Source organism: Sapajus apella, unplaced genomic scaffold, assembly GCF_009761245.1.
Source record: "Sapajus apella isolate SASKATOON/1434 unplaced genomic scaffold, GSC_monkey_1.0 scaffold43, whole genome shotgun sequence".
NCBI lineage: Eukaryota > Metazoa > Chordata > Mammalia > Primates > Cebidae > Sapajus > Sapajus apella.
Window position 1 is genome coordinate 20,584,317 of NW_022436983.1, and position 18,163 is coordinate 20,602,479.

Sequence of the window (18,163 nt, forward strand, 5' to 3'; positions counted from 1 at the left end):
ATGATAGGCGATTACCCATCATTAATTAATTAAAATAAACAGCAGATTAAATACAGCAAAATTAAAATAGCACAGGAAATTAATTCTCTCCCAGCCCCACCTCACAGGTGAGACACTTAAAGGGCCCCTTGAAGCCAGGATCCAGGGCAGCTTGGGCTTGGAGGGGGGGGGTGTCACCAAAACCTAACTTATACCACAACTCCTGGCAACCCCCAAATATCACCCAGCAGAGCCCAGCTACCCATGGGCTTTCACCTGGCTCTGCCACCCCAAGATTGACCTCCTGGCTTCTTATCCCTGGAGGAATCCAAGCCCTGCTTCCCGGTCAGTGGGCAGGAAGGGTCCTGACACCCTCTAGGCCAAGGATTGAGCACTGGGTCCTCCTAAGTACATGGTCCACATCTACCACCACACAGATCAGGGCAGAAGAAAAGACGGACCCTGGCCCTCTCTTCTGGGTCCCTCTGGGGCTTGGAGTCAGGTCTTGGCAAGACCTCCCTCTTCTGTGCTGAGCCTCTGGTCCCTCATTTGGAGTGCCCCAACATCCATCTCTGAGGACCCCTCACTTTCCTCTACTCTTTGGTTTAGGATGCTTTGGAAGAAAGCACTGTCGAGGCCCAGAATCCCAAGGCAGAAAATGCCTGACCCAGTTGGCTAGACCAACCCCTAGGATGTGAGGCCAGAATTCCTTCCTACACAAGACTAATCGGCTCATTGCCCAGATGGGAAAACTGAGGCTGGGGAGGACAAGGCATTTTGTTTGTGGTCACCCAATAACCTAGTAGGAGAGCCTGAAGCTGACTATTTAAGAGGTACGTTCCATGTCACTGCTCCAACAATGGATTTTCAGAGGGCAGCTCAGTTCTATGCTGTCCCCTCCCAGTCTAGTCACTGAGGCCTCGCCTCCATAAGCCCATCCCACAACTTTCCCTTCTGTCCTCCGCAGCAGCTGGTTAGACCTCAACCAACCTCAGTTACTGCCCTCGGGCTTGCTGTTCACATAGTCTGCTTGAAAGCTCCTTCCCCAACTTCTCCCTGCCTAAATTCTACCAGCCAACTTGATATCAGCTCCTCGGTGAGCCACCCAGAACCCTGACAGGTGCTGCCTCGACTTCCTTTAAGCTTCTGGGGTGGAGGTGAAGGAAAAGACTCCCTCTCTGCTGTCTGTGTGACGTGGTTATCAGGTGAGCTTTCTGGAGCCTAAGAAAAGAGTCTGGGCCCCAGCAGCTGGCACAGTACCCAGCCCTCAGAAGATGCTCAGTAAATCTCCTCATCTGATGTCCCCCCCACATCCAAGTGATAGCTGACAATAATGGCTATCATTTATTGAGCAGCTACTACAAACCCAGCACCTGAACTGCCCCATCCTTGCACGACGAACCTTGCTCATAGAGGTTGTGTGACTTTCCTAAGGTCATTCAGCTCAGGAATTGGAACCCCACTGATCCTTAACCCTAACTGAATCTCCTTTCCATCCTACTCACAGTTCTAAGTTGGACCATCATCTCCCACCTGCACTTCCCAAGCCCCTCAACTAGCCTCCCTGCCTCCGGTCTCTCCCTCCCCTGGTCCTGTCACCAAATATTTCCCATAACCCCTTGTAGCCCATTGGATAAAACTCAGGCCCCAAAGCATGGCATCTACACACCATGACATCTGCCCTCTGCCCTCTTTGCAGCGTCTCCTCTGGTCTGTGAATGTCCCTCAATTTTCCCAGCATAACACACTTGATTCACGTCTAGGCTTTGCATACCCTATTCCCACTGCTTGGAACACCCTTCCCACGTTTCCTCTTCTGAATTCCCATACATCCCTCAACATCCAAGATCAAGGGTTACTTTACAATTCAGTTGGAAGAGAAAGGCAACAAATAGGCTGGTCACAAAACTGAGAGCTCTGTGAGGGAAGGGCTCATGTCCATCTTGGTCACCACAGTATCCCCAGGGCTTAACTCATAATCAATGCTCAGTCAATATTTGTTGAATGAATCAATGAATGCGCTGTATAGACCTGCTGACTAAACAGAGAAATGACAAAAGAATACAAGGCCACAGTAGGCAGGGCCGGAGGTAAACAGGGAGAGACTGAGGCCAGGAAGGGCAAAGATGCGGTCAAGAGCAGTAACAAACACCGTCAGGGCTAATCTGCAGCAGGCCACACTCTTGGCAGAAAGAGTGTTTATGAGAGACAGAGGAAGGAAAGTGATGGTGTGAGGGAGGCTCTCTGTGTGTGCGCGCACATGGGCAAGAAGAGGTGAAGACGCGTGTGTGCTGCATTTGTGAATTAGCCTGTGTGAAAAGGCAGGGAAGGATGGAAACATGTACATGAGTGTGTTTGTAGGGGGCTGTGTACGCATGCCACGAAGGCTGGGGTATGTATGAGTGTGTGCGAGAGGAAGGCTGTGTGTGCACAGGATGCCGTGTGTGTACGTGATGGAGGTTGTGCACTTCCGCTAGGAGGGAGTGACTGAGAAAGACAAGAGTGGACACACGAAGGAGGGGTGAGTGAGTGAGAAGCTACGTATGGAGGCCTGTCATGAACATGTGCAGGAGGAGATGGTGTCCCTGTGAGTGTGACCAGCGGGGAATGTGTAGGTAAGAAGTGTCAAGGCTCTGCTGAGGGTGCGGCTGCCATGGCCTCGACCACAGGCCTGGTGCCAGAGGTGGGGGCTGGCCCTGAGCCCAGGGTGGGGGGTTCTAACAGAGCAGAAGATTCCTCAGAGTACTTCCTGGAGCCACAGGCGCCAGATTACCATGTCCCTAGGCAGGGAGGTCGAGGAGGAGGCCCAGATGTGAATGCGCCTCTACATCTGTCCACAGTAAAACCTCTGGGCATTCATTTTGTCTTTGTCTGTGTCCGGCTGTGCACGCCTGTGCTTGTGTGAGTACCACTGGCTGTGTGTTTGTGCCTGTCTTTGTCTGTATGTTTCTGGGCCTTTGTCTCAGTGTGTGTGGCTGTTGATCTATGCCTGTCTGCATGGCAGTGTCTGGTTTTGTGGGTGTCTAAGTGTGTCCTAGACTCCATGCATGTCTAAGTAGTGGGTGCCAGCATCCTGCTGGACTGCTGTTTGCATGTATGGGTCTATGCGGTCTCAGTGTGAGGGCACACTGTGCTTTTGAGACTGTGGGTCTAGGCCTCGGTGTATCTAAGTGTAAGTGTGTGCTTGTGTTTCTGTATGGGAGACTATGCCATGTGTTGTAGTATAGAAATGCTTATCTGTCTGTGTGTTTGTGAGACTAAGGATATGTGTGTGTCTGTGCCTGTGTGTGTGTGTTGGGTGTGAGGGGTTTGTCACAGACTGGTGAGCAAGTTAATCTCAGACTCTGTGACACGTGGAATAAAATCACGCTCCCATAATGGGATCATTCGTCTTCCTGTCCAAGAAGAGAACCAACTCTTCACCCTCCGCCCTGGGGAAGCCAGTGGGGCCAGGGCCAGGGACCGGCCCCCACCCAGGCCCCCTTCTGGCCTCAGCACCCCCACCCCCTCCTCTGCTGCACCAGGCTCTTTCTGCCCCAGAGTGCCCTGGTGCCCACTGTCGGCTGGGCAGGGCTCCAGGACATGTGACTGGGCCTTAGAGGCCTGTCCTGGGCCCCCTGCCCCACCTACTGCTGAGGAGGGCCCTGCCCTGAGATGGGGGGGTGCAGGAAGGACTCTTTGGGCCCCTCCTTCTCCCGGAGGGGAGGGATGAGCTGCAGGCCGCCTGGCCGGGATTTTCCATCTCTCAGCAACAAGATTCCTGGTGAGCAGGCTGCGGGGTTTGGCAGGGCGCCTGCTGGAGACCCGCCCTCACCCGCCAGGATGCCTGGGTCCCTAGGGCCAGGCAGCAACTGGTTCCCTGGAGAGCTGTTGGGGGGCCCACAACTCCAACCTACTGTTGCCTGGGCCTGTGGGAAAGCCAGACCCTTCCAGGACCCTGCCTCCCAACCAAAGATGGCTCCCCAGCACCCCCCAGGCAAGCCACCACCTTAGCTTAAGAAAGTGTTCCCAGGCCAGCCACCCAGCACCACGCCCCACCCCTGAGCACACACTCAGCCTGGGTTCCGCACCTCACCTCCAAGTCCGAGGGTTATCAAGGTAGGGCTGTGCTTCTCCTCTCAGACTTGGGGGGTTCTGAAGACAAGGCTATGTGTCCTGCATCTGCTAAATCCCTCTTGGTCTTAGCTCTCCTTCCTGGCTGAGCTGACAGCCACCACAAGAGGATTTAAGGCCCCAAGTTGGGGAAACTGAGGCAGTGAAGCCCTCCACCCTACCCATCACAATGAGTCAGGGACAAAATCTAGTCATCAGGATTTGTCTTAATGCTGCCTAGCAATAGTGGCTGCAACTCTTTCTTTCCAGTGGGAGGGTGCAATTTCCAGAGGGGATGAGCATCAGTTAGAGGGAGTGAGGAATGGGCTGGTGGGCTCCCTCAACCCCCAACACCTTGCATGAGCAGCTGGAGAGCAGGTTTGGTAAGAGATTAAGGTTGAGGAGGAAAAACGAGATTCTCCATGATTTATGAGCCTAATTCTTCTCCCTTAAATTCCCCTCCAACGTCCCCCCTTCCCCGAAGCCCCAGCCTGGTCCCTCCAGGGCCATGCTGTGGCCCCAGGCCAATGTCAAGGCCCTAACCCATCCATCAGCGGTTGCCAGGGAGTTTCCACCCCAGTGGGTTTCAAAGGGAGGGGCATAACTGACACTAGGGGCTTGGATCGATGGGGAGGGGGCATGGCCCTAAGGAGCCTGCCAACAGACCCCTGCACCCTCCCGGAAGCTAGGGGCTCACATCCAGAGAGGAAACTAGGCTGGTGGGTGGGGCCCAGGAGGAGGTAGCCTCCCAGCTCTGGCACCACACCCAGCCCTACCCTTTCAAGAGGCCAGGAGACGGAGATCCCATGGGGGCCCTACAGCTCGCAGGGTGTGTGACCTTGGGCGGTGACTGCTCCTCTCTGGGCCTCAGCCTCCCCACTACACAATGCAGGAAGTGGCTCAGATATCCCAGGTAACCCCCTTTGGGCTCAGCCCCCCTTAGCATTAAGCCCTGCCCTCTCTCCAGAATGTGGCCCAGATGGGGTAGTCACAGCAGCTACCTGGAGGAGTCCTCAAAGCCATCTGAGTCAGAGCTGAAGAGTTTATGGTGATCGTCCCTCCACCATATGCCCATTTGCCAGTCCCTGAGAAAGGGTCTGGAGTCTGCACCAAGACCTGAGTTTTACTGGTGGGGTGGTTAAGAGCATGTGCTCTGGGGACAAAAAGACCTGGATTAGTAATGTCCTACCTGCACTGGTAACTTGTTATATTAAGTCCTGCGCCTTTTCTCAGCCTCAGATTCCCCATCTGTAAAATGGGGCAATAGTGCCTCCCCGCTAGGACTATTGAGTTGAAATGAGAAAATGCATGTGAAGGCCTTGGCACAGTGCCTGTCACATAATAAGCGCTTGAACAATGGTAGTTATCATCATCGTGGTTAGTATTGACATAAATCCAGTGGCCAGGGAGAGGGGGGAAGAGGGATCTCTGACCTGGCTGGAGGGTGACGCCAGCTTTATCCTTGAGCCGGGTCAGGAACCCCAGGGTCTCAGCCCAGGAGGGCCAGCCCAAGTCCTCGAAGCCCCCCAGCTGTCTCCCCTATTCGTTAAAGGCCTCTCATTAGTGAGCCTGGGCACCTGCCCCTCCACTCGTAATAAGCCTCATTAGTATCTTAGCCCCAAGCTCTGAGCCCAGAGTCTGTGTATGTGCACACGCATGAGGGTAGGGGCTGCAACAGGCCACCAGCCAGGAGACAGCATCCTCGCCAACCACACCCCCTGCCTGTCATCCGCAGAGCCCGTCACCACCCAGCTTGTCACCTGCCTGCCTCGCACCCGCACCACCTGTCACCCACCCAGCTCATCACCCACCCAGCCCATCACCTGCACCACCTGTCACCCACCCAGCCTGTCATCGGAGCCGCCTGACAGACATCTGGGTGGGGGACAGGAGATGGGGAGGAGAAGACCACAGGGGTGCGGAGCTGGGGGCCCCAGAGACCCTGTGGGACCCCCACTTCAGCTCGGCATCCTGCAGCATCGCCATGGCAACCTCTCAAGCCGCAACCACTTTCCCAAACATCCCCCGCCCTACCCCCCCCAGGCCCTGCTCTTAGCTGAGCTGAGGCTGAGAAGAGCCTGAGTGACAGCAGAATGAGGCAGGAAGGAGGGGGCTTCTCAGCTGGCTGGCCTTGACCACCCTTCCGCCCCTCTGGACTCGGTTACTCCATCTGCAAAATGGAGGGGCCGGAACGGAGGAGGCTCCTGTAGACAGGCCATCCGTCTCCAGCCTGGATTGGCTGAGCCGGCTGCCAGTTAACCTGTGAGGGCTGGGGGTGGGACGAAAGGACTGGGGTTTCTGGGTTCTTCCACACTCCTCTACCTCCGGCCCAGCTCAGAGAGGCCGGGCCTCTGGCCCAAGCTCACACAGCAGACGAAGAGGCGCAGGCTGGACAGGAAAGGGCTTCTGCCAAAGGACTGCCAGCTGGAGGCGCCACATTAGGTGACCCAAGGTGACCAGGGGCAGAGTTGGCCCCACCTCCAAGCTGCATTATTTATAAAACCCAGAGCAAGGAGCTGAGCAACAGCTGCGGTGCTGCCCCTCCAGGGGGCACAGGCCTCGGTAGAACGGAGAAGACACGGTGCCTCCTCAGGGAAGGCCCCTAGGGTCCCGGGCTCCCTCCAGGGCTGGCTGGGGCAGGGGCTAAGGTGGGGAAAGGGGAGCAGCTTCGTCTCTCCCCTCCCCCTCCACTCCTCCAGGCAGGCAGCGATAGGATTACTTCTGCATGACTGCCCGCTCCACAGGGTTCCAGAGACCCTCCTGCCTGCAGCAATCTTTAAAATTCCTCCAGCCCAACCTCTCTCCCTCTCTCCCCGCAGTGAATGCTCCAGAGTCTACCGCAGTGTGCCCACTGCTGCCGCCACCACCACTACTACCCCCAGGCAGGCTGGGACCCAGGTCCTGGTGCCCACGGGCAAAGATGGATGCATCCTTGGGGTGTAGCCCTGTGTCCCTCAGAACCCTCTAAGGCCCGGGCCCTGGCCCATTCCCTCTGGCCCTTGGTGTTGCCTTGGTCCCACAGCCGCGGCTCCAGCTGGGGTCAGCTGTGCCAAGGTGGCCGGGCACGTATGTGCAAACACCCCTGGTGGGTCTTGGCATGCCTGCCCGTGGGCTTTGCTGCCAGAACTGGCTGCCCCACCTCTGTTCTGACCCCCTCCCTATCTCACCAATCCCTGCTTCCCCCAAGGGTGGGCAGACAGCTGGGCTAAGCCAGTGCCTGTGGCTCCCCAGGGCACAAGAGGCAGGCAGGAATCGATTCACTGAATTTTTTAAGGCCCTAATGGAGCCTGCATCCCAGGACCTGCTGGACTGGGACACAGGCAATGTCTTGGGGACCCTTCCCATAGCACCACAGTTGCTTCCTCTTCAGTGGGGCCCTTCTGTGAGCTTTCCCTTAGAAAGAGAGGAGGCACAAGGGACCCCTGGGAAAGAGGAGGGATTGGGGGGCTGTGAGCAATACCCAGAGCCCCCCATCTCCCCAGCCCTAATGCAGGCAGAAGCAGCTCAGCCTCTAAATCACTCCCCTCATGCTGCCCTCTGAGGCGGATTCTGTGCATCTGTAATTAGGGGGTGGAACAGATGGTGGAGATTCCGTTTAAAATCATGCATCTAGTAAAGTAACCTTCACTGTCGGAACTGACTCCCAGGGAGACCAAGCCCTGCAGCCTGGATTGGGGGGTGGGGGGAGTGTGTCAACCCAGCACCTTCCCCATCCCTCTCCCTGAAGCCCCAGGCCCCATGTCCCTCTCAGGTGAGCCAAAGGGTTGGGGGGGGGGGCAGTGATTTGGCAAGCAGTTGAAAAAGTGTAGGCTGGGGGCAAATCCCCCTGCCTACTCCCCCCCTCCCCAAATACATGCCAGAACCAGGGTAGAGCTGGGTAATGAGAGTTCCTGGCTGAGAGACCAGGGTGACCAGGTGCCAAGGGGCTCTGCCCCCATCGAAAGGGGCCCCAAACCTTCAAGCCCAGGCCAGGGTACCCAGAGCACAGGGTCTTGGGTGGGGCAGCTTTGAACCAGATGTCCAGCCTCACTGTCCAGGAATGAAAGGCCTGGGGCGATGAATGGGTGGAGATGCCTCCCCAGGCAGAGGAGGCTCTGGGAAGAGGGGGAGGCCTGGGCATCAGACAGAGAGCACACAAGAGTGAGCAATGTGTGACAGGCTGATGCTGTCTAGGGGAACAAGGTGGGGGAGAGGGTGTGCTGGAATGTGCAAATGGTGGGAGTGAGGGCTGCAGAAGAATTAGGCGGGGTATGTGACAGGGTGCCGTGGGGTGCAGGTGGAGCACAGAATGGGTGCAGGGTTGTGACTCGCTGAGGCTGTGTGTCTTTGTGTATAAGTGTGGTGTCAGGGTGTTTGGAGGGGTGTAGGGGTGTCCCTTGGCCCTTAGGTGGCTGAGGAAACGCTGGGGCTGAGACTGTCTGGGGAGTGGAGGGGCCAGACCACGAGGACTGCCTGTCGAGGAGGTGTTGGGATCCGGGGGGCAGTGTGCACATGTGCCCGCGCAAGCTTCAGGAGGTATTAGAAACTTCGGGCCTGATCTGTTTGGAGATATACTAGAACCAAAGCCAGGCCTCTGTGTGTTTGAGGCGAATATTGTGGCTACAGAGGGTGTTCTTGTTTGAGTGGGTGTTAGAAGCAGTGAGTGTATGTGTGTTGCAGGGGGAGGTTGTATGTGAGGAAGGGTATAGGGGACGATGCCGGCATTTGGGGAAGTGCTGAGCTATAGCTGGGAGAAATGCTGGGGCTGTGGGCAGAGCATGTGTGTCTGGGGCGGTGTCAGGACTGAGGGCCTGAGTCTGTGGGAAGGTAGCAGGGCTGTAGCTGGGTTTCTGGGTGTATCTGGCAAAGTACTGTGGTTGGATAGGGGGTTGATATGCTTAGGGTGCAGTAGCTCTGTGTGTGTGTGTGTGTGTGTGTGTGTGTGTGTCTGTGTGTCTGTGTGTCTGTGTGTCTGTGTTGGAGTGTTTAGGGATGTATTGGGAGGTCATGAAAATCTGGGTTTTGGTGAAGTACTTGGGCTGTGAACAGTGCCTGGAAAGAGGCTGTGGCTGGTGGAGGATGCATGTGGTTTGGGGAGGCGCTGCGGAGTGTCTCTGGAAAGGTTACTGGGACTTTAACTGGGTACCTGCAAGGGTCTGGGGAGGCGTTAGAGACCTGAGGTCCCTCTGTATGTGGGAAGGGAAGAATGGGCCTCTGATCTCAGGGCTATCGTTCATGCCTGGGGAGGTGTGAGGGCGGTGCCCGCGCTCCTGGTGTCTGGGGAGGTGCTGCAGGTGTGGGGGTAAGCATGTGGTGGTTGTGTGTTCGAGGTGTGTTGGGGGTAGCTGGATGTCGGGGGGTGTCTGTATGTAGAGTGGCTGTGTGTTTGTGGAAGTGTGTGGGCTGGGTGTTGTAGGTGGAGCAGTTGTGTTTTAGAGGTGTTGGAGCTGTGAGTACGTATGTGGGGCAGTTGTCTATTTAGAAGGTGTTGAGAGCTGTAATTGAGTCCCTGTGCCTCAGAGAGGTGATGGGGCTGCAGGGTGTGTGTGTGTTGCGGGGGATGCCCCTCTGGGAAAATGAAGGACAGAATCCTGGCCTTTGCTCCAGGGCCTAACTGGGGGCTACCTGCTAGAACCCCTATGCTACGGGGTGCCTGTGCGGGGGTGTGGAGACAGGCAGTCCATCTGTCTCTGCCTGTGCCCAGGCCCAAGGAGCAAAGCTGCCTCCTCGCTCCCTGGGGGGCAGCAGCAGATCCAAGCCCACCCATCTGCCTTCAGATGGTCGAGGCAGGAGCCTCCACAAAGCTGCCTGGAGGGCATCGCTGTGTTTGAAGAGACACAGGCTGGGGGCGGGGGAACGGCACAGCGAATAGTCCTCACGGAGGCTCCTTTAAAAACCACTGACGCCAGGAGAGAGGAAGAGGGAGGACAAGGGCGGGTATGTCCTTGTGCATCTGTGTGGGTCAGTGCCCAACTTGCAGGCCAGGGGCCCCTTCCCACATGCTGTGCCGGATGTTTCTGTTCAGGTAGCACTCAGGCCTCGCTCCAACCCAGGCAAAGGCTCCCCGCCTCACACCTGAACTATAGCCTCCTATCTGCACAGCCCTACACTCACACACAAACACCTCCCACAGGCCTGCCTGCCACTGCACCCTCACACGTGCGGTTCGCCCCATGCCCTTAGACCTTTGTATATGTACCACCACACATACCCCACTCGGCAAAACCTGTGCAGTTACACACACCCATCTTACACCCACACTTATCACATAAACATGCATCCACACATGCATCCACACACTCCACACACCTTGGAGTTCCCTGGCGCACTGTATCCTGTCTCACACACGCTCAGTCTCTCTCACTCCATGATGACATTCGCCATCCCTTAGACCTGCACACGCAAGCACATGTTTGTGCACGCACGCCTCGCCACCTTTGTGACAGCTTTCCCACTACCCAACCCTCTGGGCGTTTCTGTGTCCAGGCCAGGTCCTGAAGCTTCCCAGAAGAGCTCCCACCAACTGAGAGGGCCTTCTGCCTCCCCACCCTGCCAGCTGGGTCAGAGTACAGGTGCAGGCGGGTGGGCAGGAGGCTCTCTGTGCTCTGGTGTGACTGCCACTGTATGTGTGAGGGTGTGACTCTGTGTGTATGTGTGATAGCATGTCCTGAGACCCATGACAGGGCCTGTGAGTCGACACCTGTACGGGTAAGGAAGCACAGGTGCGTGTTCGCCAGTTATGTCCGTGAGATGCAGAATGAGTGTGAGGGTGAAGATTTACATGTCACAAATGTGTGTGTGTGTGAGAGACAGGGAGAGAGAGACGCAGGGTCTATGTAGACAGGTGTGACCATGGGGGCTGCGTTTATATAAGGGACATCCCTCAGGTGAGTGGTCAGTGTGAGGGGGTATTTCCCAAGACAGGAGAGGAGTCAGGGCTGCTGGCCTCTCAGCAGCCCCTCCCCCTACGAAAAGAGGAGCAGGGAGCAAGGGGCTCTGGGCGGCTTCTCTCTCTTGCTTGCTCTTTCTCCCTGACCTCTTTAGCAGCTGGAAACTGAGCCGGGGGTGGAAGGAATGGAGACTTGGCTGGCCTGGGGGTTTGGGGAGGGAAGAGGGAGAAAACACCTTCCAGATTCTCATCAAATCCCTGTTTGTGGTTTGTAGCCTCCAGTCTCCTCCCTCCCTCTTCCTCCCTCTCTCTCTCTGTCTGGGTTTCCCCCTTTCTTTATCTCTTCCTGTCTCTCAGCCTCCCCATCTCTCTCCTCCATCTCAGTAACCCTGTCTCCTTTCTTGTCTCTGAGTCTATGTCTTCCATTTTTCTGCCTCCTCCTCTCTCTGCCAGCACCTCTGTCTGTCCGTCTCTCCCTGTCCCAGTCCATCTGTCCGTCTCTCTCCGTCTGTCTGTGTGTGGGTGTCTCTGTCCATCTGTTCCACCACCCATCTGTCTGGCTGTCTGTGTTAGTCCTTCCAAGGGTGCCCACTCGCTCCCCAAGGCACCCTCCCCCAGGTCAGCAAGGCCTCTCCTGGCTCTGAGGGTGTGAGTGGGGGGTGCAGAGCTGCAGCTTCTGGAAGCTTCAATAGCAGCTGGGCTGAACTGGGAGTTCGGGACCAGCCAGCTGCAGAAGCGGCCCCTCCCCTAGGCTCCCAGGCCAAGGACCCCAGTGCAGAAAGAGGACAGAAAACAGGGCCTCACAGCAGTTGAGCCTGTGTGTGTGGTGGAGGGGGCTGAGGGCAGACAGGGCCTCACTTTACCCTCACTTCACCATTGCCCTCAGAGCCAGGCCCTACAGGAGAGGGATCCTCATTGCCCACCTTCCTCATCCCTTGGCCAATGGAAGAGATGCTGGGATCCAGGATCCAGGAGGGAGGGGCCAAGAGAGACCAGGCCTTGGGGAAGGAGGGGCTGGGAGCCAGGGCTTCCCGTCAGCTGAGCTGGAGTGGGGGCTCGTTCCCTCATCCCTTCCAGGCAGTCCCTGGGGACCCCTCCTGCTCTGGTCCCAGTTTCAGGCCTGAGGGGCTGTTCTTGCCAGCTCCACTGGGGACATTCCCACCTCCATCTACCCATAGGGACATGGGGGGGATCACACTAGCATCACCTCCACAAAAGTGGAAGCTGGTTTTGGGCATGTGGTGACCCTGGCCCTGTCTAGGCACTGGCCATCCTGAGCCTAGCACCTCACACACACATACAGGGCATCCCAGTGCTCACGGCCTGCACACCCCTCAACACCAGCACCTGCTGTCATGACATGAACGCAGAGACCAGCACTCCCAGCACAAAGCCAGCAGCTTCAGACAGCATCCCTCAACATTCTTCCTGGTTATTCTGTCTCTGTCCCCCACTCCCTCTCCAATAGCTCACAGTCCAAATCCCACAATGGATGGGGAAACTGAGGCCCAAGCGGACGGGATGGGAGGACACCGTTGTCCCTCCTGAGACCCTGGGGTAGGATCACAAATGAGGAAAGAAGAAAGAGATGCTGCAGGGGCAGACTCGGGTTCCTTCCTGACCTACCACGGGCAAAGTCCATATTGGCTGCACCCTCCACACAGCCCTACCACTGGGCCAGGGCCAGGGCCAGGACCAGGGGCTGGCTCCCTCCCTCTCAAGCTCTTTTTGCCCCTGGCTGGGCCCCCTCCCTCTCCCCCCTTCTGAGCAGCCCTCCCTGCCCTCTCCCTCCCAGCTCTGGCTCTCTCATCCTCAGCTCTTAGAAGCCTGACTCACTGTTTCCCCTCCTCTCTCTCCTCCCTCCTTCTCTCTCCCGGCAGCAGCGGCGCCTCCCCCTCCCCTGGGGGGGGCTCTGGCCACAAGGGTGCCCGCCTGCTTCTCTCCCCAGGCTCCAGCCCCCCTCTCCGTACCCAGGAGGCCCCCTGCAGCTGTTCTAATTCTCTAACTACAATGAGGTGGAGTGCAAATAGCCAGGTCCCAGGCTGGCCTTGCCAAAGGTATCCGTGACCCTAGGCAAGGGGTTCCTTTCCCTAGACTTGGCTTTCAAACAAGTGGGGGGCATCCAACTGGATGATGCTCCTGGCATCTCTGGGACCCTAATGTTTCCCACTTTTATAACCTGGATGTCTTTTGGCACAGAGCACCTGACAACCTGTAGGGTGCTGTACCTGCCGCAGGCCACGCCCCCCCAGGTCCCAAGAAAAGCTCAGCTCTGTTCCAGACATTTGGGGAGGGCAGAGGGGAGATGCTACCCTGGGGCTAGAAGCATTGGTTGAAAACTCTGGAATCCCTCTGTCTCCCCATTCTCCCACCTCCTGGGAGAGTCTTTCCCTCTCTTCTACCTGTCCCCCTCCCTATCCCCAAACATCTCCTTGTCTCTCCTCCAAAAACAACCCCAGCATCTCATCTTGGGCGAAAAGCCCTCCGTGCTGCCTCCTCTCTGGCTACAGGGAGGGGAGTGGCATATTCCCAGGCTTTCTTGGTCCCCGGCCCCCACCTCCAGGGGCTGTAATCCTGTCTCTTCTTGTCTGTTCTCTCACTCTCTCATCACTGGCTTTGGTCTCCATCTTTCTCTCTCCTCACCATGCATGTGGCTGTGGGTCTCTCTCCTCCCCATGCCCCCGTCCCCTGTCCCCCTCTCTGGGGGGGCCCATATGCTGGCATTAGCAACAATGTTACCCTTGCTTCCTCCCATAAGTCCCCAGCTCCACTTCATCCTGGCTTCTGCCTCCCCTCTCTGTCCCAAGAGACCTAGGGGACCCAGAGACAGAGCTGGACTCCATCCCATAATAGTGAGTCTGCTTGACCTCACCAAGCCAGACCAGAAGGGCCTGGGCATCTGGTACACAGGCATGGCACCCTCTAGTCTTGGGTGGCTGGCATCAGACACAGAGCTCTGTGTTCTACAAACAAAAAAAAAAAAAAAAAAAAGATGAAGTTGACCTGGGGGTGGGAAAGGAGATGGGGGAAATGAGGGAGATCAGGTTTGCCTGGAGGAAGCCCCTGTCCAATGGGGAACAGAGCCATAGAGGAGGGAGTGGTTCAAAGTCAGTGCTCCAGGCTGATTGGCGAATAAGCAGTGTCCCTCTGGGGCTCTGCCAGTCCAGAACAGCTCCCCCTACCCAAATGTCTTCTGCCAGGGACAGTCTGCCCTCAAGCCTCCAGCACAACCACAGCAACTAGGTGGAGACCCCATCTTTTCATCTCCTTTTGAATCCAAGTCCAACCTCCCTACCATACACCTCCACTTAGCTCAGCAGGGGGTTCCAGAGGCCTCCCAGCCAAGATCTAAGCACTTGTAGTGGGGGTAACAAAGCCCCCTGGCTCCCAAACCCCTTCCCCAAAGGCCCCATCAAGGGCTGGGGAGCAATGCAAAATAATCCCAGAGCCCTCATGCATGGAAACTGAGAAGCTACGCTGTCCATTCACAGCGCCTGAGGGTGGTAGGGGGCTCCCTGCCCCCACAACCCTGTTCCAGACCCCCCAGCCCAGCAACAATAATAAACAGCAAGCCCTTTTTCTTTATGACACCAAATTTCCCCAAGCCCAACAGCTCCTTCCATCACTACCTCAGCCATAGATCACATTAAAAACTCACAGAGGGCAACTTAAACACATCACATTTGTTTCTCTCTATATTATTTCAAAAGTAACGGCATTAAAAATGGATTTTACTACAGAAAATAAATATCGGCACGTGGGCTGGGAGCCCAGGCGGAGGAGAGAGCCCACCAGGGGAATGCCCCTGAGGGCTCGGGCACAGTTTAGGCACTGACCAGACTAGAAAGGCCAGAATACACCTTGGGATGGTGGAGGGGGCGGGAGGGGGGCATTCCTGGGGAAGGGGCAATGCCTGCCCACCTGGGCATCTGCCCCAAAGCCAGATGAAGGACAAGTCATTGGTTTGAGCCGGTGCCCACTGGTTCCCCAAAGCTCATGCCCTCACTGTTCTTTGCAACCCCTGAAGAGTGGGAGCTCTGGGGCCAGAAGTTCACCAGTCTCTGGGGATTACTCCAACTATTGACACAGCAGGAGAAAAAAAAATGAATTCAACTTACTATCCAGTTTGATTTTCCATTACTATAAAAATAAATATACATCTGCTCAAAGGAGGGAGATGGCAAGCAGCATGCATATGCCACCTGGGGGGTCCCCCCACAACCCAGCCTGCCTGCCCCCCCCCACCCCCAGCTTGAGGGACAGACTGGTAATCTTTCGCTTACAGCCCCAGCTCACACAGCCACACACACACTGGGCCACACGGAACAGGAACAAGCCAACAATAGAAACACCCCAAATGCCCCTGGCAGGACTCTGCCCAGGCCCGGGCACATGCCCCCGCCCAGCCAGCGGCGACAGCAGCAGCGGACAAAATGTGGCCACCCTGACCCGGAGGCAAAGCTTGTCCTCACACCCTGAGCTCTGCCCAGGGAGCTGGGGCCAAGTCCCGCCTGACACCAACTGGTCCGGCGGGAAACGCCTGCCCAGCCAGACAGGCACAGGGCCCCCAAGGGTCCCTCCTTGTGCTCAGGGACCAGGCTGGTGCAGTCCGGCCCTGCCTCCCAGGGTGACGCCTGGGCCCAAATTCAGCTGGCCCTGCCAGTCAGGCACCGGTACAGAACCGAGGGCACCAGGCTCAGCCCCTCCCAGCTCAGCCCCAGGGCCCCCAAGCTGGGAGGGAGGGGAGACTCCCCACCCCTCCACATCTGGCCCTGGCCCCCAGGGTCTGCGGTAGAGAATTCCCGCCCCCGCTTCTCTCTCTCCCTCCTCCCGCTCTGTGCCCGCTGCCCGCCTCAGGGACAGCCCCAGCTCCCGCCTCCGGCCAGCAAGGCCCACATCCTTCCTCCCTCAGCTGGCCTCTTAGCCTGGCAGGAGGCTGGGGGGTCAGGCTGCTGGGGAACCCCCCCCCCAAGCTCCCATCAGTCCTCATCCCCAGCCCCCAAACTCTGGGTTGCTGTCCCTTTTCCTGTAGAACAGGAAACAAGGTTATTTCCTAGACTCAGAGCCAGCCCCCTGCCCCTCTGGCTCTGCCCGGGGACCCAGACCCAGCAGGGAAAGGCGCCCTCAACCAGCGAGCAGAGATTCAGCAATTCAACCCCAGCTCCCTGCCTAGGGGGCTGACAGCTGTCACTCAGCACCCCACCCCCTGGGGAAGAGGGGGCCGATTCAATCAGAGCCCTAGAGGAAACGCATTGATAGGCGATTATTTATTTATTTATGCAAAAGTGAGCCGACTTTGTTCGCCAGGTAACCGGGCACGCGGCCCAACCCCTCCAGCCCTAGCCACCCCCAAATCCCTCCTCCGCCCCACACCCCCTCTGGGTCATTAGGTCCCCGCCCCTCAACTCCCGGAGAGGCCGGGATTTGGGGGTTGGAGGGGAGGGGCTCCTCCCTCCGCAGTCTCCCCTTTTCCCAGCGCCGATCCTAAAATCCAGCCTTGTTCTCCGCTCCCACGGTCCCCCCTTCATTCCCCCCCCCCACATTCTCAGCAAGCTGGAGAGCAAATTGCAGTTTTAAATCCAAAGGCGGAGGGAGGGGGAAGGAGGAGGGGGCGAGCGGCAGCGCTGGGCGCGCACCTCGCCCCCGAGCCGGGGGAGCCGCGGGGCGGCCAGGAAACCCGAGAACCCCCCCACTCCGCCCCCCCTCCCCGTCCACCTCCCCCTCCCCCTTCCCGGCGCTGCCTGCCAGGCTTCGAGCCGAGCCCAGCCGAGCCGCGGGCCCCGGTGGAAACAAAGACCGATCGTACCGCGGGCACCGCAGCCACCGGGTCCAGCGGACCGGACCGGGGGACGCGCCCCCCCCTCCCCCGTGCGCTGCACAAAAGAGCCCGGCCGGCCGGTCCCCAGCGGGGGTCTGGCACTGGGGAGGAGGCGCCACTCACCGGAGTGCTGGGCTGCCGGCTCCGTGGGTCCGAGCCAGGCGAGGGGTTTTGGGGGGCGTCTGTCTTCCGGCGGTGGCAGCGACGCGGGCGCCCGGCTGCTGAGAAGAGGAGTCGTGGAGGAGCCCTGAGCTGCCCGCCGTCGCTGACAGCATGGCTCGCGCCTCGGCTCACATTCTCCGCCGCTAACTCCGCTGGACACGGCCCCCCGCTCCCGCGGCGTCCCCCCACCTCGATCACTCCTTCGCTCTCTCTGCGCCCCCCTCGCCCCCCCTCCGCGCACACACTCTCTCAGCCCTGGACACCCCCGCCCCCACCCCCCCAATTGCAAACCTGGGAGGGAACGCGCCCCGCGTAGTCCTCCTGCTCCTCCTCCTCCGCCCTCCTCCCTCCCGCTCTCTCTGGCTGTCTGTCTGTCTCTCAGGCTGTCTCTATTTCTCGCTCTCTGCCTTTCTCTGCTCTCCAAGCTGGGTGGGAAAAGGAAATGAGGACAGAAAGCAGACGCTGGCTTTGGGTGGTGGTAGCTGGATTCCCTCTCTCCCTCCCTCCCCCTCCTCCCCTCCCTCCTCCTGCCTTCTGCTCTCTCCGCTGCGAGCGGGGCTGAGCGCAGCCTGGCGGGTGGCTCGCTGTGCCCGCCCGCCCGCCTGTCTGTCTGTCTGGTCCGCCTCGCTCGCTCCCTCCCTCCGTCTCTCGCCCTCGCCCTGCCTGCCTGCCTCTCTCCGTCTCCGCCGCCGCCGCCGCTGCCTCTGCGAGCTCGCCTTACCTTCGCCGCTCACCATCCGGAACCCCAGGGGGGAGCGCGCGCGCGGCACGCCGGGACTTGTAGTCCCCGCCCCGGCCGCTCCGCGCGCGGGGAGGGCGGGGCCGCGCGGGCTGCTCCGACGGCGCGGCCCGGAGCCCCGGGGACCCTGCGCCGGGGGCGCTTCTGGCTGGGGCGCGTCCTCGTTTACCAACGGGCGCCGGTCCTCCCCAAGGATTAAGAATGGTCACCGTGTTCCTCGTCTTCACCGGGGCACTCTGGATCGAGCGGAGGTTGCGGGTGGGAGTGAAGGGGCGGGGTCTGAGAGTGGGATGGGAGTGGAATAGGGAACCAGGGGATTAGCCAAAGGGGCTGCGACTTTCTGGGGCGTCCCAATTAAATGGGAGTGGGGAGAGGACAGAGGAGAGGAACGGCTCTCTCATTCTGGAGACGTTCTCCTTTCCTGAAAAGGTTTCTCACTGAGACAAGCGCAAGTATTTCTGGCGGGAGGGCTGCTGGAGGCGGGGGATGGGGGAGCGGTGGAAAC

At 58.4% G+C, this 18,163-nt stretch overlaps 1 protein-coding gene across 10 annotated transcripts in view; it reads right to left on the reverse strand.

The window, feature by feature from the left end:
- Positions 1-17,687, reverse strand: part of AHDC1 (AT-hook DNA binding motif containing 1) — a 70,904-nt gene extending 53,217 nt beyond the window's left edge. For 7 of the 10 annotated variants that reach the window (XM_032301024.1, XM_032301020.1, XM_032301022.1 and 4 more), the window contains exons 1-2: positions 17,211-17,586; positions 16,881-16,978 (exon numbers count right to left, since the gene is read on the reverse strand). The gene's annotated coding sequence lies outside the window, so the exon portion shown is untranslated. Of the gene's footprint in view, positions 1-16,880; positions 16,979-17,210; positions 17,587-17,640 lie in introns of those variants that run through there. The other 3 variants (XM_032301018.1, XM_032301021.1, XM_032301016.1) reach the window with 3 other exon arrangements.
- Positions 17,688-18,163: the final 476 nt, after the last annotated feature.